The following is a 26319-nucleotide window of genomic DNA, read 5'->3' as shown; positions in this document are numbered from 1 at the left end:
CAGCAGGTGTCACAACAGCATCTGCTGAGAGGAGGTCCAACTCCGGCCACGCGGTCTTTATTCAGAACAAACAGACTTCGGGGCACCTGGGGGGGCTCAGTCCACTGAGTGTCTGACTCTCGGTCTCAAATCAGGCCTTGATCTCACAGTTCGTGAGCTCTAGCCCCACGTCTGGCTCTGTGCTGATGTCGCGGAGCCTGCTTGGGATTCATTCTCTCTCTCTCTCTCTCTCTCTCTCTCTCTCTCTCTCTCTCTCTTTTTCTCTCTCTCTGCCCCCCCCCCACTCTCTCAAAATAAAGAAATAAACTTAAAAAAATAAAAATAAGCAAACAGACTTTAATTTTTAGAGCAGTTTTAGGCCCACAGCAAAAGGTACAGAGATTTCTTGTCCCCCCCTCCTCCCCTTCCCCCCAATGCATCCTCCCCACTATCAACTTTCCCCTGCAGAGTGGCACATTTGTCACAGTCGATGAGCCTGCAGTGATGAGTCCTCACTGCCCAGACTCCAGAATTTACATGAGGGTCCCTCTTGGTGTTGTGCCTTCTATGGTCACTGTGCCTTTTAAAGGTGATAAATGCCAGATGCCGAGCTACGTCCTGGGTCTCGACAGTCAGGGAGAACATTCCCTGAGTGCAGGATTCCATGTGAAGTGAGCCTGTAAGGACACTCTGTTACGTAGTTCAGAGTGAAGGAGGAACTCAGGCACACAGGAGGCGGCCCTTCGTTCTCTGGGAAATGTGGGGTGTGCATCCCAGAGGAGGGGGGTTCAGGGTGAGCAGGATTGGGCTACCTTCAATGCTGGGCCCCCATCATACACCAGGGATCCTGCTGAACTAAAGGGAGAGGGGCTTCCGATGGGGAGGGGGACCTCGCAAATGCACCTGTCAGGAGGTGCAAACCCTCACCCCTGCCACAGAGGTTCTCGACATCCCCAGTGGTGCCAGCAGAGGACACCCTGTCCCTTTGTTCTGTGAGACTCATTGGTCTGTGGGGGGAGGAGGGGATGGAGGGAAGGGGCTTTCGCGAGGATGCCGAGACAGAACTCTTCAATGAAGTGAGTGAGTAAGTCAGGGAGCTCTGTGCCTGGACAATTCCAATGGGATTCCAAGGCATTTCTTGCCCTTGATCTCAGTATTTCAGGTAAAGAAAGGACTTGGACTTTGGACCATGTCTGAGCCCTTCCTTTCAGACCACTGACAGTACTAAACATTTTGAGTGGGACGGACATGACAATTAGGTTGACCTCTTCTCTCCCCTTCCTAATGAGCCCTGTCTCTCCCATCTGCATGACAGGTGAGTTACAGTGGCAGCAAGCAGGGGAGTCCCTGTCTGGCACGTCACCCTGGGCCAGACTGCCCGGCTGTCAGGCACTGATACTCCAGGGGCTCTGGAAGTGGTCGGCTTCCGGTGAGCGCCAAGCCAAACTTTACCATGCACGCAACACTCCCCAGAAAACAGATTGTTCCAACTTTACATACAAGAGCATTTTGCCACATCTGTCCCATTCTCTTCTAAGTTAAGTCTCAATGACTAAATAGGATGGTCACCTGGGGACTCCCTCCATTAAGCTTTCTGTTTCTTGTGCTAGAGCATCAGCCAGAATCTTCCCCATTCCTGGCTTGGTACTGATACTCATGTGGAAAGGGACACGGTGTTGCCTTGGCCACCTCTGTGACATCTGCTAGTCTGTGACAGTCTTCCTGGACATGCAGCCTTGGACGGGCACACAAGTGAACTCTGACTCAAAACTATCTGGCTGGAGTTTACCCAAGATCACAATAACTACTCAATGCTCTTTTTGTAGACATGATAAATTCCTTTCCAGGGCTAGCAACTTTCTACAAGAGGGATCTTGTGTCCCTCCAACAGCCCTTTACCTACTCTAGTCTCTGATGCATCAGTCACTACTCTGAAGGATTCAAACAAATCTGAGAATCTCAGACCAACACCTCGAAGCCTTTTGGATCCCTTGCTTATCTTCCTGTGAGAATAGCTTTGAGTTCCACAGTGTAAAAGTAAACACATTTAAAATCCTTCCAGGCCCTCAAAGTATGTTTCTAGGTATTTGCCATTTTTTTTTTATGGCTTCAATGTTCGTCTCTAGTGGGGCTCATTTTAAAATCCCACGATTTTGAATATTTGGTTTTTGTCAGTCCAGCTCCATGCTAAGCCATTGGTTTTACGGATTACCCTGAATGCCAAAGGGAGACGTCTAGAGGGGTCACCACATTTCTGCTTCATATTACATACGACTGGGATGTGAATAGGTGGCTTGGCAGGTGTCCCTGGTTCACACAGTAATTCATTTGCCAGTTGTCTGGAAAGGGTAGGGGGACTCCTCAGTCTGAAGGGTGAAGCATAAACTTACATTCTCCATCTGGTATTTGAGAGGCTATTTTTAATTTTGATTTTAAGCCCGCTTGCCAAATCCCTGGATATAAATCAACGGTTGAAATGATTTTGAAGGTTTTGAATCGATCTAACAGACTTTCTGTCCTAGGCTTAGGATATACACTGGACTTAGTTACAGAGGTGAGTTCTTCATAACCTGCTTGAAATTCAATAGCGCCGTTTTGTTTTGGAGCTGGGACCTGTAGGTCTGATAACTCCCAATCTTGACACTTCCTCAACTGTGTGCCATGGCTCGGGTACCCTGTCTCAGGAGGTGAGGAATGATGGGTCATGGAGAGGCAGGCCTCCCTGTACAAGCCACAGCCAACTTCCATCATGGAGATGCCAGCCCCATGTGCCTGTGTGTGTGATGTGATGTGGTATGCGTGAGTGTGTGTATTTTCCCATCGACACCTGGCATCTTGCACATCCTGCAGAGGGAACCTCATGAATCCTGGTATCTAAGAGCTCCAAGTACCACGAACTGGAGTGTCAGACTCCAGGATGCACACAAGGATTTATTAGAGCACAGCGTGTGCTCCAGACGTCTCTTAGACACTGAACAAGTCTCAGACCTGAGCCTTGGTATTCCCTGACGGGACGTGGGCTCTGAAACATTCTCAGGATACGAATGCCCTCCTGAGGACCCCGGATGAAGAGTCTGTGAACTGCTGTGTGGGTCCTCTGTCTATGTCCCCGAACAGAAGAACATGAAGGGCTCCCACCAGCCGCTGGCCACGCTCCGAGCCCTTGGGTCACCGCCTTGATTCGACTGCTCAATGCAACTCAGAGACGAACCACAATCCTTCCTGTCACCTCCCTGGTAAAGATGGCCAGTTTCCCCTGACCGTGCACTCAACTCAAGAGTCCGTCCACCATCCTTGAAGATGGCAGGTTGGCCTGGGTCTAGGCCTTCAAACTCAGTGTCTCTAGGAAGTCATGCTTTCCGTCTGTGGCTCCGAGATTCCTGGGGACCCTCAGGTAAATTCTCACATCAAGTCTGAATTCCCATGGGCATCATTCTGTACAGCAAGATTTCCGCACTCTGTCCTCCACCCCTTACGGCCCCCTGCAGCTGTGCCTGTCACTGCACTCAGCATCTCGACGTCCACAGAGGAGACCCTGCTCCCAGGGCCAGGAGGCTCCTGGGGACCCTGCTTGAGGTGTGGAAAGTGTCCACTGTCATGGAGCACGTTACACCCACTCAGCTGAGCTTGTCTGGACGTCCTTCATCCCTGGGCAGAGCAGGACTCGCAAATGGGACCAGTTATGGTGAAGATCCACGCAAACCGGGAAGGGCCTCCACCCACTTGAGAATGCCTGAATCTGACACGCACGCGTTCACGGGTCCTCGTACTCACGCAGAAACTGCCCCCTCCCAGGCTCCGGAACCATACAGGAGCCGGTGCCATGTGCCTCCCAGCTTGGAGGGATCAGGGAAACCCCCTCCCTCAGCTGCAGCAGTGAGAGAGCTCCCCCCCCCCCCCCCCCCAATTCCTGGCAAACATGACCACAGGAGGGGGCCTGGAGATAGTTTAAATCCACTCATTGGTTCCTTCCTTTATTCTTCTCCGAAGGCTTACTCTGGGCCGAGCACGGCGGTGGGCCATGGGTGTAAAGTGGGGAGTAGACGACACGCACCAGTTGACAAGAAAATTCAGTGAACAAGCAAGGGAACCTACATACTTTAAATTATGGCGAGTGCCATGAAGAAGAGGGGCTGTGGGAGGAAGAGTCAGGGAGGCCCGGTCACAGTCACGGTCACGGAGGAACCTGACTTAGCTGGGCTCCTTCCTTCGGGGCTGTATTGGGCCCATGCCACAGGGTGGGCGGGGCAGGGGTGTGGAAAGGGGGTTGATAGATTGCAGGCTGGGGCTCCCACCTCCTGCCTTAGATGTAACGTCTAAGAGGTGGTCAGCCCACACTTGAAACGCTACCGTCCCCGTCTGGACCCTCGGCACCTCAGTGCGTTCCGTGGACACAGCGCCCGTGTCGCCTGGGCATTACTTAGGAACGCAGGCTCCACCTCAGAGGTCCTGCATCAGGACCCGCTTTCCAACACACTCTCCATGTTGCAGCGGCCTCCCATGAAGCCACGCCCTTCAGTGGAGCAGGAAGCATATTCCCCACGGGTTCCATGCTTCCACACCCAAAGTGGACTCAGGCATGTTGTTCTAGAAGAGTGCCATCCCCAGACTCCCTCTGACCCCAGCCACCTGGGGCCTGCTTATAGGGAGGCTCTGGGCACTCAGGGCTCCGTAGCTGAGCTCCTCATCAATCACCGTGCCAAAAAGACGTTCAGTTCTCTCTTCCTTATGCAGAACATCCTGTTAGACTCTTCTCTTCTGAATTTTACCCTGCCCTGAACTGGTAGCCAGCCTTATTGTGCTAACTTGAAATTCTAGGAATTACAAATGACCTGGAATGCCTAAGAGCCAATTGGCAATGTAAAGGCACAGATAAATTTTCTAGAAACCTTGAATAGTCTGCTCAAGTGGAATGCCACTGACATTGTTCCTGGGGGCAACGTGGAGGCCTCTGAGCAAGAGATTTTTTTTTGGTCAGCTTTTTATATGGAAATTATTTTCTTTAGAACCTTATCTCCATTTTGGCGTCATTCCATTTAGACAGATTTAAAAATATGTGTATTTGCATGGCCCTTCAGTTCATCCTAGACACATCCAAATCCCCCTCCGTGCAAGATCCATTCCTTGGGGAGTCTTTTGTCTCTGGGAGAAGAGGGGTCACGGAACCTTCTAAGAAGGCCAGTTTCCAGCTTCCTGGATCCGGCATCTATCAGGTTCAAGCAGAGAATTTCTTGCCTTGAGCCACGGGCTCTGTGGCTGCCAACAGACTTCTCTGCCATCTATAAATGGAACCCAGTCTCGTCGGAGTAGGTATGTGTAGACACAGCTGCAGGATTAAGGGAACATCCGGTCCCATGTGCGGCTGGCCCGGCCTCTTATCTGAGCAATCGACTCACATCAGGGGAGCGGAGAACCATGCTACCTTCCCTGGGTATCACATAGCATTAGGCAGAGAGGAAAGGCTTTCTTCTACCGCCCAGCCCAACAGACACATTCTTCTGGAGGTGTCTGAGGAGCGGTCCCCTTCTAACCATCGAGAAAATGGCTTTTCTCACTTCTCCCAGTGGCAGATTTGTCCTCATATTTAGGAAATTTAAAAATAGGTTTAAATAACAATCTGAATGCCAGGAAATAAAACACACAAAAGAGTTGGACTCTTGAAGACCAGCTATTTCTGTAACCATCAGTGTGAACCGTCCATGTATATTAAGGGAGCAAACCCGCGGACACAGATCCAGGTTTCTGCAGATGTGAGTCTTGTGTAAGGTTGATACAATATTTACAAATGAAACAAGTAAAAATGCTGGGCATTGTTCTCAAATTGCACATAAGAAATGAGTATTAACCAAATTTATATGAAGACCCAAGAACAAAACTCATTTGTCCTAAAACAAAGAATATTTTGTCCTCCACATATTCCAAGAAACTTCTTGTCCAAGAAAGTCTTTCTCAGCCAATATACCTCCAGCCAAAAAGAGCAAGTCTCTGTAGGGAATTTACAGATATTTTACCGCCGGACTGCCCCCAGCATCGAACCCAGGCTTCCTGTGCAGGGGGCTACTGAATAACCCAGTCTAACAGACACAGAAGACAGACATTCCTTACTGCAGAAAAAAAAAGTAGTCCTTTTTCATATTTAAGGTAAAAAAAAAAAATCTATACAAGTCTTTGTTTTTGTCACAAGTCTGGTCAAGCTTGACTTTATAGAATTACCCTTTTAATCCAAAAAGAGGCCCAAAACAAAGAAGAAAGCCAACTTGGGAAAAAGGTTCCCAGTAAAATTCTATTAGTTTATCAAAACAGGAAATATAAGCCATTTCCGCACATGCAGCTTTAGAAATTAAGGAAATAATTCCAACATGGTATTAGCAAGCCAAAGCATATGGCAGAGGAAACGCGGACCACGGCCACTCCACACCGAACAAAGCCCTCCTTCCCTGTAAGCCAGGTGGGAAACGCGGCCCATTCAGTGTCCTTTGTTAAAAGCATTTCAAGGGCACCCAGGATAGATGCGCCAGTCCAGAATGGTCCTGGGACTGTCACCAGGTAGAGGCGGTGAAATAAATGACGGGTAAAAGTGCGGACCCACGTAAAGCCAACAACTCCAGGGGCCTGTTTCGGACTCCAGCTAGTTCCAGAGCAGGCCTGTCCTCATGGGGCTGGGGGCTCGGGGAATACAGGAGGAGGGGAGGGCACTGTGCTGGAAAAAGAACCAGAAGGACCAGGATGAGTTTAAAGGGCAGACAACGCGCCGGTCTCTCAGGGTGACGGTCTAGGCTGACTTTGGGCCAGGTGAATACCTGCAGGACAGCGTCACCCCTGCTGACTCACCTGCCCAGCAGACGTCCCGGGAGGCCTCCCCTAGTCATCGGCCACGAGCCACGTGACGTTATATACTTGTATGTTTTTACGAGCAACAACGGGCCAACGTCTCCACCCTCTCTTGCGCTGCAGCCAGAGGTCTAGGGGTGTTTTCCACACAGAATCGCTACTGACGAGACGACCTGGGGCTGGGGCACTGAGCCGTAGGACTGGCCGGAGGACCCCCAAAGCAGGAATCAGGCACGACGGGGCGGGCTGCTGGCGGCCACAGGGAGTGCGGGAGGCCCAAGGCCGAGGCCAGACGCTTCCCCGAGTTACATCACCGGTGCTTAGGACACCTACAGGCGGCCCAAAGGAGGGAGGCATGAGAGGTGTCGGAGTTGCGGAAGAGCAGCCCCGGGGAGGCCCGGAAGAGGCCGGCCAGAAGAATTGGCGATGAGGCAGGGGGCAGGGGCTGGGCAGGGAAGTGGCCTGACTTTGCTGAACTGTAGCACGCTCTGCACAGAGCGGGGACAATAATGACTGTGCCCCGGGTCTGCTGGGGGGATTCGGTGACGTGTTCATGAGGTCTCCCGCACCTTCCAGGACCAGGCCTGGCTCCCTGGCGGGGGCCCCAGAGCCAGGAATGAGGGCTAGCGCCCAGCCAAGGTTGCATGAGCCAATGCTTCCTTAGAAACCCGTTGCTCAAGGCTAGAAATGATCTCAGCGTGTGGGTGGGCCTGCCTGCAGGTGAGGACACGCGGGCGGGAACGGGTGGGCGTGGCCGCTCCTGTTGTGCAGGCTGTGCCCTGGGACCCTCCTTTGCTCCTGGGGCGACAAGCAGAGCCCGCCTGTGTGTCCTCCCCAGCGAGGAGGGCAGGGTGCTCCCCGGGGGTTCTGGCATGCGTGGGGTCAGCGCAGGTGCTAACATTAACAAGCTGCCATGAGTGCAGGTGACATGGGCTCTCTCCAGAAGCACCCCTCCCTCTTCCTTCACTGTGTCCTTTTGGTGGACCCAGCTGGCCTTCAGCCAGGAGGCACCAAGGCCTCATGGCTGGGTCCCTTATTAGGTGCTGGGTGGAGACTGGGAGTTGTCTGATCTTGAGTCATCTAGACAGCGAGGGCCCAGGCTGTAGTCGGGACGCAGGCAGGCACAACCAGGCAACCATGCAGGCTGGGGGTCAGCGGTCAGCGGACTCCACCGGCAGCCTTAGGAGACGACACAGTGCCAAGAGAGGATGCCTGGAAAGGCAGGTAATTTCCAGCCCGAAGCAGGAAAGATTCCTGTCCCAAGTACAAACTGCCTCCGTTTTCAGGTGCTTCCCCATCACCCAATGCCTAGCCCACTTGAGTTCTGGTGCTTTTTACTTCCGATTGCAACAGACTTCCTGGAATCTGTTCGCTATTCCCACCACATCCGCTGCCTCCCGCGGGACCTATAGCAGCCACGGTCTCAGCTCCTAAGACCTCTGAAGATTTATTCTTCTAGCAGTTTAGATACGTTTATGAATCTATTTTGAACTCGAGCTTATTCACTTGACTCCAAAGGCTGCTCTTGAACCTTTTCCTGCCAGGGATTCCCTAGGTCTCCAGTTACAAATGAAACACAGTCTCCCAAGTATCAAACAAGAATGAGTTCTCTTTCTTTGCAAGCATTTGAAACGGCTCGTTGAGTTCTTCACACAGGTGCCTCCTTACCTGTCCCTGTCACTCTCCTGTGGCGGCTCCTCAGCCACCTACCCAGGCTCACGAAGGCCAGGGCGCCGCCCGGTTGACCAGTGTGCCAGCGCAGGACCCAGGCTGGGGTTCTCCCAGGAAGGTGGTCGCTCGGTGACTGCCCAGGCTCTTCAGAGTGCATAACTTGAGAGCCAGTATGCAACGCCAGCCACCTCGCCAGGGCTGGCATACCCAAGTGCACAGGTACACACGCAGGCAGAACGAGATGGGATACTGGATGCTTGTATTTGTCCCCTGACTACTGACCGGACATCTTTGGTGGGTCTGTCAATGGAGAAGTTCCTGGAAGTCACCCTCCCTCCGCTCCTTCTACTTCTCTACCCTTAATGTAGATGCCGCCATTCATGCTTTTATTAATCACTAATGCCTGGAGTCTTGGGCCATTTGGGCCGCTATAACAGAGTATCATAAACCGAGTGGTTTGTTAACAGCAGAAACTTATTTCTCCCAGCTCTAGAGGCTGGAAGGCCAGGATCAGGGCAACAACAGATTCGGCATCGGGTGAGGGCTGCACCTGATTCCTGATTGACAGACAGCATCTCCTTGCCATGTCCTCACATGAGGCAGAGAGGGGGCCAGAGAGCTCTGTGGGCCCCTCTATCGGGCACTGATCCCGTCGTGGGGGTTTCACCCTCACCACCTAATCCCCTTCCAAAGGCCCACCTCCCAGTCACATCACCTCTGGGGTTAGAATTTCAACATGAATTTTGGGAGGACACAAACATTCAGGTCAAGCACCTGGCGAGGTGGGTAATTACTTCCTTCTGGTGTCCTTTAGAGCTCCCCCCAGGCTCAGTTCACAAGGTACATCCTCTGTGTGTGGCCTTCCTCTGGTCCCTGCACCTCCCTGCTTCTCTGGACTACCCGCCTTGCTTCTCCTGACACCTGCCAGTCTACATGCTGTTCCATTCCATCCACTCCTCCAGGGCTGTCAAGGTCTCCTATTTCAACTCCCAACCGAGTGCTTCATAAAATATTTTCCCACGATGGTGGAATGCTAAGGATTTTAAATGCATTGAACGTAACACCTCTGGGTCCCATCCTCCTCAGGGAACGCGCCTTGGTACAAGCTGTGCCTTCAGCCTGGAATGTTCTACCTCCCGCCTTGCCTTCCCCATCTGCAGAGCCAAGACCCTCTCAAACACTCAAGCACAACAGCCACTCACCCTCTGGAACAGCAAAGTCAAACCTGTGTTGATTTCACATCTTGTCCTTACTCATTCTGTTTAAGTGTGGGTGTTTCTGCTAAAACCCAACATAGGGCTATTTCTGGAAAGCCTTTACATTCTGCAAAATCACACGCCAAACCAACAAGATTGTATGGGAAATAACAGTGTTTAGAGGCAGACCACTCAACACCTGCATGACTTTGTAACAGGGCACTAATAAAATTAGTCCTAATCCCAGTAAAAATAATAGCACAGTTGAACAGACATGTAAAATCCCTGATCAGTAAAGAAATACTACGGGAACTATAGGGCTTCATCTTAAAGAGCAGTGAAGGCAGTAATTTGACAGAAGGGGGCAGAAAGAAGTGGTAAGACCCCTAAGCTGTAGAGAACAAGAGCCACATGGCCAACATTGGGAAGAAGGACACAATAGGTGCTCCGGGGGAGGGGCACGGACCCACCAAGCCCAGGGAGTGAAGGCCACCACTTGGGCGTCATGTACAGAATTAAATTCTTCGACAGCTTTCTGTGTTCACTGTTCATCTACTTTCCCTCCAGCTACACTGTCACTTGGCATGCAAACCACATGCCCGGAGTAGCACCACGCATGACCCAACACGGCCTCCATTCTAGGCTGACTTCATTCTCCCGTTGATCCGCCATCGTCTATGGGCGGATCTGAGTTGGAGAAAATGCACTGTAGCAAAACAGACTGTACTTCCATATCCTCTCACTTGCTACTCATTCCTGTGTCAATGCTCTCACCCAATGAATAAGGAGTCGGCCACGTTAAAGACTATTTCTGATGAAGGCTACTGTCATTCGGTCATTTCTTATCACCTTGGGGATACAGTCCTCAGTGTCGAGGAAAACGACTCGTGGGGATCTTTCAGCTCTTGTTTGAGAGGCCACCTATGTGATTATAGCTAGGAATGAGGATCTGTACGCACAGCATAGCTTCTCATGTTCGACTTAGAATAAGCACCCTCAAATATGTGTGAACCGTTCTGTGTATGCCCTGCTCATCTAGTGGGACACAGCCCAAGACATCCTTTAGTGTCTGCATTACCTCACACATTACCTACACTACATTTTATTTATTTATCCAGCATGTCAGTTCTTGGTATTGTCTGGCAATGAATAAAAACGTGTATGTTGTTAGTGCCGGCGTAGGAGCCAAAAGTGAATATTTAACATTGTTCTTGAGCGATGGAGTGGCTACATCTATTTATTCCAGAAAAGTATGCCCTGTTAAGAGTTTTATCTAAAACCCTCCCCTCATGCTAAATTTGGGGGCAAAATCCAAGAAGAACGGAACGAAAGAGCCTTAGCAGTGCTCTTTTGTGATACAATGAGATTTCTGTTTGGGTTTGGTAAGGACTGGTCCAGGCAAGGCAGGTGCTGGTTTGTGTTGGCAGGCAAGGAACAGCAGTCTGCCTGGGCAGGCTCGAGTCTAGACCAGAGGAGCTAAGTCTCTGCAGACCTGACATCAATCTGAGTCAAATCACGGCGGCTCTGGGGCCAGAGGAGGGTCCATACCAAAACCACAGCCACTTTTATGTACCTGCTGGCCTGGCTTCTGGGGAAGAATTTCTGCATTTCTGCTTGGCTCTTTCTCTTGTGCGTACCCAGCCAAGTTAACCAAGCCGGGCAGCTTTTGGAAGGTATCTGTGTATGCCTTTGCACACTAGCAGTGACTTAGGATTCCCTAGCTGTGAGCTTAGTGGTTTTCTCTGCGAGGGATGAAGGTCTACTCTTAAGTCACGGCAGAAATGTATTCTGAGGCCAGCAGCTCTGTCCGAGTCCTGACTGGTGCAGGCGGCCCTTAGTTACCTGTGTGCAGATTATCCGTGTGGGTATTAATCCGCTTGGATATCCCCACAGTGAGTTTCCAACCCCTTGCCTCTCTGTGCTTCTCAGTAGGCCACTGCACTTCTAAGACTCAGCTTCTGTGCTGCCTGGAGACCTCGTCCAGCAGTAAATGCAATACTGACTTACCAAATACTGATTTCCCAGGCACTAGGTTCAGACCAAGTTTTGGAGCTTACCTCCACTGAGAAGGCAAATTCAGAATCGGCACGCACACATTGTTACCCTCAGGGGCCGGTTCTGTAATACCGGTGGATGAGGATAGTTTAGCCCACTTTTTATCCTGTGTCTGGAGTGTCTGCAAGAGCACAGGGTCTTCCCGGGCCTCAGGGGTGCCACGGTTCTGTTTCCTGGGTCTCACTCGGGTATGCACATATGCACGGGCACGCACCCGGAGTGGCTCTCCAGGGCACCATGTTTGGAGGGAGAAATGGGCTGCAGACTGGCACCCCAGCGCTGTGGCCTGTGAGTCACCCCTATCCCACATTTCCACTGGTTTCCTCGTTTGCAAACCCGGTAGAATCCACCATCCCCACCTCTCGGGGTTGTCAGGAGGAAACCGGATGAACCCGTGGGAGGAGCTTAGCCACGGTGCTCAGCACAAGGCAGGAAGGATGTGCTACTCATGTTCTTAACCTTTCTTTTGCTTCACCCAGAGGAAAAAGATGCCAGCCTCCCCTCCCCTGCAGTTCAGATCCAGTGATTATAGCAAGTGTGAACATCCTCGTTGTTCAGGGAGATTCTTGTTTGTGGAGTCAGTGGAATCCTTCTAGGGTTTTTGCTCAGTAGGCATTCACACGAGGATGAATCTATACAGAGCTCACGGAATTAACCTCGGAAAGGCAATATTTCGTGAGGTACCAGCTTCTCTGAGTTAAGATTTTGAGAGGGAATTTTAGTATGCCAATTCCTCTTTAATAATGGAATTCTTTTTTTTTTTTTTTAAATTCAGTGAATAGTTGGCAGAGGCAGAATTTAAGCATCTCAGCTATGCTGAATGTGGTACCCAAGGTCAACCAATGAGTCAAGGTCACTTGGGACTCAAGCCAAGACCTCCTATTCTCTTTCCGTCACTATGAACCTAAGATAAAAATTCATGAATACTGTCTGAGCAACAAGGCTTGTAATTCCCCCAGTGTATCAAAAGTGCTCTTATCATATTACAAACAACTAACATGCTGAGACTGTAAACATTCAAAAGAGTGGACTTCCTCAAATACTTTCAGTGATGTCATCTGGCCCTTCTTTCACATCCGCTTTTATTATGCTCCTGTCCTTGGAAAACAGAGTTTGTGCCACAGCACAACAAAGGCCAGGAAATGTCAGGACTGTGGCCGTGAGGCGGACCTGGAAGCTAGGAGAGACTGATAAAGTACAAACACCTCCAGAGGAGAAGAAAGGAATCGCCATGGACAGCAATCTGCATGGCCAGGCTGAGATGGGCGTTCTGCTGCCCCCATCTAACACGCTTGGTTTGCTACGTCGACGGTGAACTACTGAGTTGTTTTATCAGTAGACAGGCACTCCCCCCCGAGGCATCTCCTAGGAAACGTCTTTGGGAGCCCACCACCTGCTGCGCACGCAAGTATCAGGGAGTCTGGAGGTGACTGGGCAGGCCCCTTGCCCTTGGGAGATTACAGATTCATTGGTCTCCGCAGTAGGTACTCAGCGACACAATACATGCGAGAGTAAGGTGACACGTGAAGGAGCAGGGACAAAGGGGAAATAATTCTTACCCGCATTATTGTGTTTTTAAGCTGAATCCTGATTGCTTATCTGCACTGTTTAAATGAACCTGCCCTACTGATTTAAAGCACGTTTTCAGTCCTTTCTACATTTCAGTCCTTTCTACTGTCCATGTATCTTGGTGTCCTTTGGAGTCTGTCCCATGCTTACCTGTGCAGACAGGTGCACCCCTAGCAGACAGATTTCCTGACCACAGCTGGGAAAGTGGGGAGAAGAAGGCGACACAGAGCTTTGGGGTAGGAGCGGAGAGCGCGGGGTGTCGACACTATTAAGTAGGGGTTTCATCCTAAGGCGGTCCTCACCACGGTTCCCCGCCCGACAAACACACGTGCGGCAGACCAGTTGTGGGTCTTTGCCAACTCTGTGGTGATTCAGAACTTCCTTTCACCAGGCACACCACCCCCGGGAGGAGAGGCTGCCAGGAGCTACGGCTCCCTTACATACCATAAACAGTCAGGCCTGATGTGAATGGCAGCACTTCCTCCCACCAGCGCACTGGAGTCTTTGCCCTTAATAGACAACACTTCTCTCTCTGGGAGCAACCCAGAAACGTCTCAGATGCAGGATGGGATGCGGCCCTTTGAAGTCCCAGCCAGCGGTGCCCCTAAGGTCACTGAGCAGAAAACAGCAGGAGAAAGGCCTGACGATGATCGAGGGCTGTGTGTACACCCGCCAGGCTGGAGCCGCAGAAGCTGGAGTTTGCCATGAGACCACTTACGGGTCAAGGACAGGGTGGCGCTGAGACACTTTTAAATATTCTCTGCCCATTGACAATTCTTTGTACTTTAAAATATCCTCATGAATTATAGGAGGGCTCTGCTTTTCCCCAGAACTGGCTTGTAGGACTGGACTTTTGGGCCCCGGGCTCACAGGACCACCCTTCAGAAGATGCTGCCCAAGGAGCTCAGACATTGTGCCAAAGTGAGGGCCAGTGGGAGGGGCCAAACCTGCACTTTCACTGGAAGAGTCATGGCTGCGAATATTTTCTTTTCATGTTACCACAGCCCTGTGTCTTCTCCCTGCTCTTTATTGCTTTTCTTTCTTTTACAACTTTAGAATGGAAAGTCTTTAGAAAGGATTGATTTGCTAGATTCGGCAGTCATCTGGTATGGGGACTGTGGGTTCATCTGTGGCTGAATGGAATCACATCTTCGGGCTGGGCTTCCCCGGGTTACCACTGGACCGGAGGTTCTCAGACTCTCAACCATGGAGGTCATTTTTGCCCCGTGTCCCCTTTTCACCCACCCTCAAGGACTCAAGCCATGCTCTTGGTATCCCAAACAGCCAGATGGACCCCCTTCCAATCCGTGTAAATAGCGCCAGTGTTCTGGATCGAGTCAGTAGAGTTCCCACAAAAGCAAAGAACTCTGATGCGTTATTAGCTTACACAGCCTCATCAGACGGTGATGTGCAATTTCTGGAATGCTTTTGAGATGCTATAGACCATCTCTATTCTGGGTAGCCCAGATGCATGATCCAAGGCAGTCCACTCCATGGGCCTCAGTGATGTTTCCTTCCACCTTGGCTACTATCTGTTATGGTGCCAAGCCCAAACATCAAAACTTTTGGAACTGGGGAAGATTGACAAGATGATTAATTCTAGGCTATCCCAGACTCTTTTTACTGAGGACCAACTTTTAAGTGTATTTTATTTGTGTTTTTATAAATGTTTATTTATTTTTTGAGAGGAAGAGAATGAGTATGAATGGGGCAGAGAGAGAGAGAGACAGCATCTGAAGCAGGCTCCAGGCTCTGCACTGTCAGCACAGAGCCCAGCGCGGGGCTGGAACTCACAAACTGTGAGATCATGATCTTAGTCAGATGTTCAACCGACTGAGCCACCCAGGTGCCCAATAATTCTTTTTTTAAGTCTCAGGCTTATAAATGAAGTCTCAGGTTGTGGTGGTGGTGGAGACTGAGGGCCGGCACCACTCCCACACTCAGGGTCTGGGGTAGCTAATGAGGGCAAGACTGACCCAGCCAGGCTTTGGATGCCTGAGAACCCCCATTCTACCTGCATTTCTCATGAGAACACCGGGTGCTACAGAGACCTTAGATAACCCCCTGTGATTAAATACCAGTGTGCAAAACCCCACAGCATGTGCATGCATTTTAATTCCCTCCTACTCCAGGAAACCTCGTCATGCCCGTTGTCAGGGTAACATGCTGCGTCTCCCATATCCTCTTTCAATGACTGAATTTGGTCCTCTTTTTCTATAAACAATGATTCTCTCTGCATAAACGTAGGAAGAAAAGTCTCAACTCTCTGACCCATTTAAAAACCAGCAACTGAACTTTCTTTGAGCCCCATGTATGCTCTCACAAGATAGTAATGTGAAAAGAGGTCGGAGAGCAGTGGCCCTATTGCCTCCACCAATGGTGTCCGGGGAGGACACATCGCAGTCCCTGGGGACCGCTTGCGCAAGACTCACAACTTCCAGCCACAAGTCTCTGCTTAGAAGTCAAACACCATTTTCTTCCTTTTATGGGGCACGCACTCTCCCAAAAATTGTCCTGTAGATATTTAAGAAAACAAAACGAAGCCCCAAACAAAAATCCCTAACTTCTTACTGAACACGCGTGACCTCCCCACTAGAGCACAGCAGCCTGGAGCTCTTTGCTGGTTGGGCCAGACCTGGGGGGTGGGGTGGGGGCGCCAGATGTTCTCCCAGCTCTTGTCTTCAGGGGACAGCAAACATGAGGCTTTCTTCCTCTTGCAAAAGTCAGGCTAGCAATTCAGGGAAGCACATCACTCCTCTCCAGGCTGCAACTTGAGGCCATTTCCTTGGCTACTCTGCACTTTTCCCTGTCATTGTTCAGATAAGCGATCCCTTGGGTCTCAGTTTTACCTTCTCAGCAGAGGCTTCTTGTTTTCATTGTCGGTGACACCAGGACACCAAGCAGGGCCCGCTCGGGAGGCTTCAGTCTCCCCAGGGGAAGCGTTTTACCGACTCACAACCTTTTCCACATCCTTTCCCTGGTCTTAGAATATCAGCATCTCATCTCAGCAGCCGTGCCCTTAGTAATTTGACCTGTCCGTCTACCTACACACACACACACACACACACACACACACACACACACAAACACACACCATTTGTTCTCCATTTCATTTCCGCCCTCTTTCCCAGCTCACGGAAACAGGTACCCACCGCTGCCTTCCTGAGATTCTCAGTGTGAGCTCTTCCTGCAGACTATCTGTTCGGCCTTCACTGCCTGAACAGCTTTTTTTCCCATAAACTATGGAAGATTCTTTTCCTCTAATTATTAGAATCAACTAATGAAGTGTTTATGGATCATGAAATGCCTGTAAAAAGATGATTTAATAAGCATTTATGGAAAGATCTAACTTAAAAATCAGCTTAGGACATAATTTAGCAATAAACAGCCCTCAGAGGGGTAGATGGCCCATTTGGGAAATGTTTGGGTTGTGGTTCTAGAGTCCCGTAAAACCACACCACTAGCCTCATTGAACAGCAAAGCAACAAGAACTGTCACTCCCAGTTGTTGGTGTTATGCTGTTGACTTTCAAAGCATTTTTTTCGTTGAGTGGGCCACCTTTAATCTTCATGAATACCAATGCTTTGTTTTTAACAGTTAAAGTGTTTGCCTTATCCTAAGCTGTCCTGAAAAATGTCTCAGGCACAGGAACACACAGCAAAGCCTGGGAACTTTCTGGAACCTTCTGGAACACGAGCATTTCGAATTCCTATGAGCACACACCAGTGTCAGTGTCGGAGGGCCATGGTGGTCAGCCACACGGAGTGGGAGCTTTAGGACCAGTAGGGTGAGGTTCCATGCAGGAGGTCGGTGCCCATGCCGTCGAGAGCACCTGGGTGTGACTCTGGACTGTGTGCAGAGCATTCCAAGGTGAACCTCCCTGACCTGCCGTAAACGGGCTTCCCTCCTGATTGTGATCCATTTCCATGTCTGCTCCTTTCCCTGGTGCTCCTGCCTGCTGTCCTCTTGGCTCAGGGCTGGCGGCCGGCTCCCGGCCAGGGCCGATGCAGCTGGACCATGATCTGGGCCTGTATGGCACGCTTGCCTCCCCTGCCCACCAGCTGTGGGCCCTCTCGGGCTCGTTTTGGTTGGGACACCCTGTTTTAGATGTTATTTTTATGATTCCAAATCACAGAGCACAGCGCCTTTTGCCCCAGACCAAGGATTTCCAATTACTAGCCTCATGGCGCCCCTGCCCTACTCCAGATCTACGGAATCAGAAGCTCTGGGGTTGCACTGTCACCGCGTCAGAAACTTGAATGTGCCTATGCAGTGAGCATATATAATAGTCCTAGATGTACGGGGTATCGTAAGTGCCCAACGTGGGTCATAGACACACATAGACGGGTATGGTCTGTTTCCCACGTCCCCCTCATTTCCACCGGGCCCACTGGAAAGTCGTTGCTGACCACTGCCAGGACTCAGCACATCTGGGAGCTTGTGCCGTAACCCATGTGTGAGCCGGGGCACATACTGCCACCTTGGGGGTGGCCTTCTGAGAAGCCAGCCCACGGCCTGATGGGAACGCCTTCCCTGTGACTGCTCAGGGCGAGCAGAAGATAAACCTCTCTCACGTGAGGCTTCCGAAGCTTCGTATGCTGAGACTCTGAGTTTTAGGAAGGTGGTCCTTGGGCCCTAGGCTCTGTGTGTAAAATGTTCAAACATCCTTGGGAAGGAAGCTCACGGATGAGCTGTTTGCTTGTGTGATGCTGCTGCTGACACCAGGCCCCGCCTCCCATATCCCCCCCCCGATCTGCGTCAGCCGCGGCCCGCCCGCGTCCGGGCCCAACCACAGCCCCGACACCCCCCCCCCCGCAAAGCGTGATATGCATGACAAGGGACCCATTTGCTCCAGTAAAGGGATCAAGTGTGAGTTTAACTTGGATAAAACGGGGCCCATCTGTCCGGCCTGTGGTTGGGCCCATACCCAGGAGGCCCAAGACTAACCCAGCTTCCTCTGCAGCCCTCCAAAATGCATTTTATTTTAAGGATCCTATAAAAACCTGCTGTTCAGCTTCATTTTGATATCCACTCCCCACTTTTTCCTGAATTCATTTGTTTTCATGAATAGCGCCATTATCCTCGACAAGTGCGGCAGCATTAAAATTCCCTGAGCGTTCATAAAAGATCGGTTATGCTTGAGACATACAATCAGACACGTTATCAAAGAGGGTCATTAGAATATTTTCCAGGAAAAGAGGAAATGGTCAAATCTTAAAATTCTTTACACCCATGTGACAGAATAGTGGAGAAAATAATTTGGGGTAGCTGAGAGACCAAAAAAATAAACAAATAAAAAGTTTTGTTTTGGTTTTAAACTTTGGAATAGACACAGATGTGAACTTTTCTAATTTTATCTTCAAATGTATCAGCTCTAGGTAGAAAGGTAGCTTGGATGTAACTGAGTGACCATGTAAAGTGGGACCGGGATGCGGTGCCTTGTTAACAGGAGTTAATAACGTTCTTCCTTCCTCAAAGGATGATTTAAGTGGGCGCAAGGCAAGGGACAGAGAAATGGATGGTCCAGGTCCCTGGGAGCGGGGTCCCAGCCCTGCTAACTTCCTCCTGTCTCAGATGGGGAGGGGACTCAAAGGTGCTGAATCGGTCCGGGGAGGACCAAGGGCCAGCGCCAGGCAAAGACTGGCATGCACCAAGCTTCTCCCTTCTCTCTTGCATTTCTTCCTACACAACTGAGACCATATTTGGTGTAAAATTCCACACCCATATTTTTTCTTAATATGAAACACTTCTCCGTACTACTAAAAGCTCTTCCCAGACAAAAACATTTATCCTACGTTGGCTGAGTGATATTTGTTCTTAAGAGATGCGCCGTGATCTTCCTTATCGTCGCCACGAGATTACGCACAGAAGTACTTTCCAGGTTTCCCAAATTATAAATCTGTACTGCAAAGAAAAAACCTGCTTAGTGAATAAACATCTAACGGGTGTGCCGTGGCCGTGATGAGCGAGAATCCTCAGCTTGCGAACGGGAACCTGCTCCCGAGTGTGCAACCTGGATTTCACTCAGATGCGAGATGTGTGTGGACACCCTCCACAGAACGTGGCCACGAACCTACTCACTTACGCACATTATTAGTCTCTGGTCTAAAGGAGGCTTTGGGACAGAGTCATCTGGACACCATGCAAGTACATTCAGGCACTCGCCTGGCAATAATCCTCATTAAGGATTAAGATTGTGCTTGCCAAACAAACAAGCAAACAACTAGCTCACTAACTAACAAGAAGTCCTTCAAAAGCTAGGTCAGTCTTCTTGAATGTCAAAGCCAGAGATGATGGCCCCTGCCTGACTTCACAGCCAAGCCTAATGGCTTATGCCACTCTGCTCCAAAATGAGAAGCTACGCATTTATGTCATCGGCATTTATTGCCCTCCTCCAGGTTCAGGCAGCGGAACGGGCACTCTAGGGCCACACGCCCACGCCACATCCCCGCACTCCAAAAGCTAACACTAACTGAGAGCTCAGATGCGCGACGGCGGTGAGGCAGAGTCAAGGCTGCTGGCGTGGGGCTTGACCACGCCACTCACCTAACTTTCTGGACCTCAGTGTCCTCGTCTATAAAATGAGGATAATGCTAGTTCTTACCTCACAGGGTTAGAGTAAGAGTTATTCGTTGCCATGAAGGCACCTGGAGGGAATGTATGCAAGGCTTCGATGACATCCACTCTTACTATCTGTAACCACAGCTACATGTAGGGCCAGGCAGACGTGACTGTGTAAGGGCCACAGCAGAACATGTTTGATCTGCGATGCCTCAGCCATACTCCATCTGAGAGAAGTTAGGAAGCATTTGGAGAAGAAGAATTGTGCTTCCAAACATTGTCCTCTATGAAGAGAGTTAGTCTGGAGGCAGGTGGGGGAGGTGCTCGGCAAGTGTGCAGGTATGAGGATGCACACCTCACCGCAGGGAGTGAAGAGGCTAGTGACATACCACAAGCAGTGCAGAAGGAGCTGGGCTTAGCCAAGCAGGCTGGATGTGGGAGGGACGTTAGGTCCCAGGACGTCAGGGCTACAAGAGGTTGTGGAGAATCCTTAGGGCATCCCAGGCATAGAGAGGATTTTATTCACAAAATGTAAACAGCTGTCTTTCTGTGATGATGTGAAGTACATTTCTTTCTGCCCGGGGAAGGGGCCAAGGTGGAATGACACTGAGGGCTGCCATATAGACATCTCTTCAAATGACAGACATCAGGGACCACCAAATGGACACCCCCGAGGTCATAAATCAGAGTGGAGCCTGGGGCATGGCTGGTCTTAGGGGTATTTTCTCAGGGTGGTGGGTGGGCCACACACTTTCCAGAAGCCTGGTTGGCCCCTGTGAGGACTCAGCAGGTGTGATGCCTCTGACATCCACCCTCTTGCTGTGACAGGATCAGGGATAGGACTCACATAGCTACCACTGGAATTTGGGCTTCTGGAAATATCACTGTGTTTAGATTGTGAAGAACTTTGACTGAGCCCAACAGCAGACTCCACCATAACGGGAGTAGGTATCATCTGAGGACACCGATGGCTTGAGAAACATGTTCCAGGCCAGGTACGCAGGGACCCAGGCAACGCCAGACAGAGTCACTACCCACCTTCAAAACATGACTCTCAAGGATGGCAAAATATGCTATAAACATAGAAATTGATTCTTCTACTACAGGTGAACATACTAGAACACTGGATAGTCCGTATTTCTGTGAGCCCACCTTCCCTTGCCTTCTGTCTGCCAGTGCATGCCTTCTCAGGAACACGACCGACATTCAACATGCCACAGTCGACATCCAAACTTGGACAGAAGGTGGGGACAGGGAACATGTCATTTGAGGAAGGCTGTGTAAAGGGAGTTGTCACATCTGTCGTACAGCAATAGGGAAAGCATGAGTGTGTGTGGATGTCATTACCACTTAATTCCTGGTTTATTCTCTGTGTTTGGCTCTCTGTTCTAAGCCTAATTAAAGACGAGGAGGGCTTGGAATATTGTTTCCAATGGCACTTTCTTTTGGAAGATGGTCCAGAAAGCTATCTTGGGGATCATACAATTTGGAAGGTGAGCTTGGGTTCCGAAAATAGCTTGTGTATGTTCTAACATCCATTTTGAAGCCTTCTGGTGACCATGTTCATAAGCATTTCCTGGTTTAATATTGCTAATGTATTCTAGGCAGTATGACAAAGCATGAGAGAAAGAAGTAAAAGGTATCAGGACCAAGAGGAAAATGTAAAGCCATCTTTTAAAGATAAAATGATCGCATTTATCGAAAAATACGAAACAATTTACAGTAAACTTTTGGAATTAGCGAATGAGTTTGGGAAAGCACTAACCGTAAAAAAGGTGAATAAGTGGGACTACATCCACATTTAAGCCATCAGCTCGTCAAAGGGCATCATTAAGAGAGAGAAAACTTGAGCCACTGAGTGGAACAAAGTGTTTTTAACATATGTAACCAAACAGGGGCTTGCATTTAAAATAGATGAAGAGTTCCCAAGTCCTCATGAACAGGGGCACCCAAGAGAAAAATGGGCATTAGATCCCCAACCAGCAGATTACAGGACAGAATATGCAAATGGCCAATACATACACACAAATCATGCTTGACCTCATTGGTCAACAGGAAATACACACATTGTGAGAATAAATATGAGATACTACCTTCTGTTGGTTTTGAACCAGTTTCTGGAATACTGCTTCAACCTTCCTACTGCCCTTGGTCTCAGAAACTTGGCTCCATGGTTGGGAGTGGTTTGAATGTGAGAGCTGGTGGGGTGTGTGTGTGTGTGTGTGTGTGTGTGTGTGTGTGTGTGCGTGCTGCTGGGACGTGTTCCTGCCCCCATCTCCCACCGTGGCGGTCAAGGCGGACGAGTGAGGGTCAGGCATGGGTTCCACGGGTCAAGGCATGGGTCAAGGCAGCTGAGCCCAGGGGACTGCTTCATGGCTCTAGCTGTGTGTGCCCGACTTCCATTGACACAAGCAGGGGAAATGATGGCCTCTCCCTTTTTCAACAGCATGGAGATCTCTGACAGGTGTAAGACGGAGGGCTGATGCGGAAAACCCATCATAGAGACACAGGGTAGACAACGTCCCATGTCCCCATCTCTTACTCTGCCATGGCCTGGCATTATCACCTGGCTTTACTGGTATATTTTAGGTACAGTGTAAAATGTTCAAGCTAACCTTTGGAGGATGGTTTAAGAGCTTTGGGGTCTTTCTAGAAGAAACCAGTATCAGTCCATTTCCACTTGTAAAAAGCTTTGTGGAAAGCAAAAACTATTACCGACCCCAAGAGAATCTGAATGCCCAGGGATGTTTAAATAGCATTTGATGAGTAGCTATTTTACGCGGAAGTTGAGAAGATATGAGACACACCACGGAGGAATGTTGGCGGGGAAGAGTCCAAACACCCTAATAGCCTGATTACCCAACTATGCGGAGAGGAATCAGTCAGCCAAAATAGGTCAAGACGGGCAATCCCGCTGCCAGTGGTTGGTAGAAAACTCTCCTTAATTGCTCTTTGGGAAACTAATTGGTCTTAGCAGAAGCATCCAACAGGAGGTCTTTAATTCGGGGGAGCAGGGCCAAGCCCTCTCCCTGTATGGTCCCTATATGGCACAGCCTGGGAGGCCCTCTACCACAGGTCCGAGGACCGCGCACCTTGGGGAAGTGTTCAGGAGGAAGGTGGACGTCCCATAGGGGAACCTGGAAAAACACAGATATGTACTTTGCTTTGAGCCATAAGAGAATCCCAGAAATATCGGCCTGAGGAGATTTTAGCCAAATTTTCAGAGTTGCTTACGTGAATTGTGAACAAGCAGATAAGGGGTCTCAATAGATTTCAGGGGATTTGCCCCAATCAGGCTGACATTCTGGCTGGGAAGGCTCTGGCACAGTCCTGCCCCCACCCCCTCCCAACACCTCCCAGCTCCGTTCCAACTCGCCACCCACCTACACAATGAAGCCACCCAAGTAAAACACCATGTCATGGCAGTATCTTTCCATGCTCGCCCAGAAACCTTACCCCTTCTAAACGCTGACACGTCAGTTGTCTGCTTAGTGACCGTTATAATACTGAAAATTCTTTATTTGACTTGCTTGAGATGAAATCATGCAGCTGTAAGAGTGATTTGCAAAACAAAATCAAGTTCCATTCTCAGTTAACGGGACCATGGAAAGCCCTGAAATCTCTAATGGTGAAACTTCTTGTCTATCACATTTCATTAAAGGTTATTACAGCACTCCTGGCTTTTACACAGAGTAATTCACACTCACAGAAGAACAAAATACAATGCAATGTTGGTTTGGCAACTTAAAGCAATATATTTAATGACCCTGTCATCTTTGGCTTTGCCACTGAAAGAGCTGACAAGGTGGCTTCATAGCACAGTATCCTTAGACTTCGTGATCTCACTGTGGAATTACGCACTTGGCTGGGGGTCCCTGGGGAAGTCACTGCGTGCTTCTCTCTTTTCCTGCCAATGTTGTGGCTGTTAAAATAGCCCCCCATTTCTCTCCTGGGGTGACTGAGACTACCAAATGAGGGTGTCCACGGAGCTACGTGAATTTGGAATAACTTGCTTGGAACCAACCTTTCAGGCAAAAGAAGCCTTCTGACACCAGCTCTATCTCAACCTAGTGACGCTGGCATGTTCCTGAATTCCTCTGTGTTTTCCCTTCTTTGGCTGCAAATAGGGAGGAGTGCACCTGTCCCATCTATTGACAAGGCTGCTATCAGGATTAAGAGAGATAATGGCTATGACACTTTGCTCGGAACAGTACAAAGAACTATGGCAAATATAAAGTATCAGCAACAAGGCCGAGAGGGCAGGCTTTTCTATTGTGTGCAGGGCCACTGAGATCGCCCCATCCTGTGAACACCATACCACACGGCAGGCCGCCCGCTGGCTGATCTATTCTCTCTCAGTACCACCCATCCCCAAGTGGCCCCTTCCTCACGTCTTCACCATTGTCTGGGACCTCTGTGAAAGCCCTGGCATGTCGTGAGTCACAACTCAGCTTTCTGGATTCTCGAAATGAGGCATTCTCATGAATTCAGGCTTTCGAACTTCAAGAAATCAGAGCTCAGGTTCAGGCGGGGGCATTGTTCTTAGATGTGCGCAGAGTGACTGATTTACTCTCTCTCGGTACCACCCATCCCAAAGCGGCCCCTTCCTCACGTCCTCACCATTGACTAGGACCTCTGAGAAAGCCCTGGCATGTCATGAGTCACAACTCAGCTTTCTGGATTCTCGAAATGAGGCATTCTCAGGAATTCAGGCTTTTGAGCTTCAAGAAATCAAAGCTCAGGTTGACTCAAGGTGATGTCAGGCGGGGGCATTGTTCTTAGACGTGAGCAGAGTGAGAAAAGATTAAACGGGGTGGTGCCTTACATTATTTTAAATGTCGTGTATCTTTCAAACCACTAGCCTTTACAAAATCTGATACCACAGGGATTAAATAAGTGACTTGTTTCAAGGTCTGAGCTTCTCTGTTTAATTTTCTCTTGCATTTTGTTACTTATCTCTTTGACTTTGTATGCATTGTGCTAAAGTAGAAGAGTTCACTTTTGCCATATGGGGCCTCAAAGGAGAATGTACTTTGTTCCATGACATAGTTCTCGGAAGATCGATGGGTTTTGGCTTGGTAGGATATTCCGTTCACCATTCCCAAAATAAGCCTTTAAAAACAGTGAATCATGTCATTTACTCAAAAAATGACCTAATATGTAAAATGACTTAATTACTGAAATTAGATGACAGCATTAGTTTATTAAGGCTGACACCGGACCAGGGCTTGGGTTCTCAACTCCACCGGGGGCCAGCTGTGTGCCGGTTGGAGGGTGTCTGCACCTCTCTGGGCTGTAGGTTCCTCATCTTAAAGAGAAGTTTGGACGAGTTGGTCCCTAAGGTACAACCTGCTTCTGCCCTTTTGCAGCTAGCATTAAACTCTCCACAGACAAATGTCCTTATGCATCATCCTTCAGAAAATACAATCATTTAATCCAATTAATCCAAATCTTAATCCAACATGCTGTCAGCACACTGAGCTCAACATGTCTGCACCTTCAGTTTCTTCTGAAAGTCCAGTGTTTTGTTTTCATGAGAGAGAGGAATGTAACAGAGAAAGATAATAAAATGCTTAATGGGCGAATCCTCACTTCTACTACACTTGCTTCAGCAAACTTGATAGGCCCCGTCTGGCTCTTTCTTCTTCAATGTCAAACTGGGGAGAAAAGTTTGACTACTTTCATTTCATTGTGGAAGGGTTAGATTCAAGGAAAAAAAGAGTCTGGATTGGGGAATCTTGAAAAGAGAAACAAAATCGGACTGATTTTTAAATGACATGTCAGCAGTTGGGCTAAGCGGTCACGGCCCTCAGACAGCTTCTCCTGCTGGGTTGTGACACTTCCCCAGGGACAGAATATTTTGTACGTGTAAATGAGCAGTTCAGAAGCGCCTCAAGGAGATGTGTTTTCATAAGCAGATTAAGCATCTTGATTGACTTTTTTAAGACTGTTCATACTAACTGAAGACCCCTTCCAGCATACAGTTCAACTGAAGACAAAATCATAATTATTAGTATAGATTATTGAGGTGTATGGTACACGATTTATACTCTATGGTTCTAGTATTACCTAACAGTCATAGCATACTGACTCTGTTCCACACGTAAAATTTCAGGAAAATATTACACAAATGTATTTAGACTTTACTAAGTCTCTGGGAAGTTAATCACGCTGTGTATGTGACCGAGAAAAGCTGTTTCTGGTCACAATGTTGTTTTAAAGGGCGATTTAAAAAAGACGATAGCAAACAGTAAAACTTTGCTTGAAACAAGGGTCTTAGCTAACTCCGAAAACAGAATTAGCCGGGCGTGGGTCCTGGCGGGTGTCGCTTCTATTGGGAGGATTTCAGAGCTTTGGTGACACCCACGGGATGGACGCCTCTCTGCGATCAGCACACCAGCCACTTCAAGCAGGACCTCCCGGTTTTCCACCCAACACCCCATCACCAGCTCTCCGC

At 49.4% G+C, this 26319-nt stretch overlaps 1 protein-coding gene across 2 annotated transcripts in view; it reads right to left on the bottom strand.

The window, feature by feature from the left end:
- The window catches only part of COL4A2 (collagen type IV alpha 2 chain), a 176446-nt gene that overhangs the window by 127315 nt on the left and 22812 nt on the right, over positions 1-26319 (bottom strand). The window lies entirely within an intron of this gene.

The sequence above is a fragment of the Panthera uncia genome (genome assembly GCF_023721935.1).
Source record: "Panthera uncia isolate 11264 chromosome A1 unlocalized genomic scaffold, Puncia_PCG_1.0 HiC_scaffold_16, whole genome shotgun sequence".
In the NCBI taxonomy this organism is placed as follows: Eukaryota; Metazoa; Chordata; class Mammalia; order Carnivora; family Felidae; genus Panthera; species Panthera uncia.
The sequence above is the reverse complement of the archived record's forward strand: the minus strand, read 5'-3'. Positions and strand labels throughout refer to the sequence as shown.